This window comes from Ptychodera flava, chromosome 16, assembly GCF_041260155.1.
Source record: "Ptychodera flava strain L36383 chromosome 16, AS_Pfla_20210202, whole genome shotgun sequence".
Taxonomy (NCBI): domain Eukaryota; kingdom Metazoa; phylum Hemichordata; class Enteropneusta; family Ptychoderidae; genus Ptychodera; species Ptychodera flava.
The window spans coordinates 1953851-1957190 of NC_091943.1; positions in this window are offsets into that span (position 1 = coordinate 1953851).

Below are 3340 nucleotides of genomic sequence, written 5' to 3' on the forward strand. Positions count from 1 at the left end.
TTTGATAACGAAAAAGGAGTTTTGTTAAACTATTTAACGCTATTAAGCATTGTCACTTCAGCCTTTTCCTAATTTGCATATTAATGAACATTCCTATTTAGGGATATATATCTGAATTGACTTGACTAAAATTGACGAAACTTGCTACACATATTGACGATACTATTAAACAACATTCTTGAATGTCATTAAATGTTTTTACTGCAGCCGATGCCTAATATGCATATTTAATGAACTTTCATATAAGCTAATTAGGGACATATATCTGAATTGACTCGACCACAGTTGACGAAACTTGCTATGTACATTAAGATACTATGATATAACACTATTGAATGTCATTAAGCATTTTCATTCAGCAAATTCCTAATTTGGATATTTAATAAACTTTCCTAATTCTGGATATTTATGAAAAGTAACTCTAACAACAGTTGACGAAACTTGTTATGTACATTAAATATACTATGCTACAACATTATTGAAAGTCATTAAACATTTTTACTTCAGTCAATTACTAATTTGCATATTCAACGAACTTTCCCAATTAAGGATATATAATGATCTTGATTGACTTGACCAAAGTTGACAAAACTTGCTATGTACATTGAAGATACTTCGATACAACATTATTCAAAGTCACTAAGCATTTTATTTCAGCCAATTCCCAACTTGCCTATTCAATGAACTTTCCTAATAAGGGATATATATCGGGATTTACTTGATCAAAGTTGGAAAATCATGCTATGTATATTGATGTTACCAGGTTAAAACAATGTTGAAAGTCATTTTGCATGTTCGTGTCAGATAATTTATAATTTGCATATCTAATGAGCTAACACCAGCAAAAATTTTAGTGGCCCAAATCACCGGCAACTGACTGGGCAGAATTTGAAAGTACAGGGGGAGAGCACACGAGAGGCTGAGGGAGAAAGTGTCAGAACGAGCTGTCCCCAAAACTTTTAATATATGCTTTAGTGAAAACAACATTCTTGCATTCTTGAAATAAATAATAAACAAATAAATATATAAATAATAAACAAACAAAATAACATATGTTCAAGCTTTACTTCTTTTATAATAACACCTACAGCGACGTTTTAGTATTGTGTTGTGCTATTTTAATCTCAAAGAATGGTGAAATTACCAAATACCTTATAAACAATCTACAAGTTCATTTAATGCTGTTATAACCAGTGTTCAATATAACATCTACATTTGTTTTGCATGCAAAGAATAGATATTCTTCTTTACCCTATTGCGAAAGGATATAGGCTAATATTATATAGGGCTCAGCCCTTGGTGTCGCGCCAGGGGTTAAGATTGGCAATGTTATTTGTATTGATTCATGATAAACTGTAATTGTTACTTCATAAACGTTTATATGACAACTATGCCCAGTTTCCCTCTGATGAAAGCAGTTCACGTACTTACACGACGTCAAACTCTGCAGCAGGGCAGGTAGGCCTATAGATTTTCTGTAGCGTGTAAAAATTTTGGACAAAAATTGGCAATTTTTACAATGATAACAGCCTATTGCGTTAAACAAGGGACGTATTATGCAATAATTATCATTGCAATGGTAACCGCACTGCCCACCTTCCACTTGCAAGCTGAAAACTATAGCGTTCCGTCTAAAAACTTGCAATTTTTGAATCTAATTATTGACACAGGGGGCGCTCTTCTATAATTCAATCCCAGCATTCTTTGCGTATGCCCCCGTTCATATGCACGACAGTTTTCTCCGTTTATCTATATCAACGATACTTTGTATCAGCGACAAGGTGTATAATAACATTTACTGGCTAATAAAAGAGGTATATTTTATAAAAGGCATGTTATATCACAGTAATTTGTTTCGTATTTGTTTATTTACGAGTACTCAAAAAAAACAACATGGCGGCGCCCATCATGAGAAAGAAGGGTACACTTCCGGTTACTCGCATAGTATATTATGAATAAGCGCATGCGTAGTCAGTAAGCCGCTGGCGCGACTAATATTATATAGGGCTCAGCCCTTGGTGTCGCGCCAGGGGTTAAGATTGGCAATGTTATTTGTATTGATTCATGATAAACTGTAATTGTTACTTCATAAACGTTTATATGAAAACTATGCCCAGTTTCCCTCTGATGAAAGCAGTTCACGTACTTACACGACGTCGCGTCAAACCCTGCAGCAGGGCAGGTATAGATTTTCTGTAGCGTGTAAAAATTTTGGACAAAAATTGGCAATTTTTACAATGATAACAGCCTATGGCGTTAAACAAGGGACGTATTATGCAATAATTATCATTGCAATGGTAACCGCACTGCCCACCTTCCACTTGCAAGCTGAAAACTATAGCGTTCCGTCTAAAACTTGCAATTTTTGAATCTAATTATTGACACAGGGGGCGCTCTTCTATAATTCGATCCCGCATTCTTTGCGTATGCCCCCGTTCATATGCACGACAGTTTTCTCCGTTTATCTATATCAACGATACTTTGTATCAGCGACAAGGTGTATAATAACATTTACTGGCTAATAAAAGAGGTATATTTTATAAAAGGCATGTTATATCATTGTAATTTGTTTCGTATTTGTTTATTTACGAGTACTCAAAAAAAAAAACATGGCGGCGCCCATCATGAGAAAGAAGGGTACACTTCCGGTTACTCGCATAGTATATTATGAATAAGCGAATGCTTAGTAAGTAAGCCGCTGGCGCGACTAATAACCAGTTTCGACCTACCCTCTGTATCATTACCAACCATTATTATTGTTGACAAATGAAGTCAATTTTCAATAATAATATTGCTCATTTTACACATAACAACTGCATTGTGAGGTTTAAGACTTGGTATTTCATCATGCTACAAGAAGTTTAACAAGGAACTCCTGCTTCAACAAGGAACAAAAATGCTGAAAAATATTCTCTGTCTGTCATGGTGTAAAAAATTTTGGTTGCCCACCCCTTACCCTGGAATTTTCATGGCCCATCCCAAGAACACTCCCTTTTTTCGTGGCCTACCCCTCCCCCCCCCCATTTTCTCTTCCGGCCCCCTTGCGGTTAATTGTGCTCGGTTCCTAAACCCCATGTCCCCCACTTCGGGCTGACGTATTTAGAAATCAGTCTGGTGAAGTTTGACAATGTCGCACCGACAAGACATTATTATTATTATTATCATTATTATTATTATTATTATTATTATAATTTTTAATGAGAATTTTATAATAATTACGACTCGGTATAGTCTAATGATTAGAATTTCGAATTTCGCCCTCTTCTGAAATCATAACGTTGTATGCTATGCATGTGATGTTTTGTGTTGTATGAAGTGAAAGCTAGGGAGTCCGAAAATA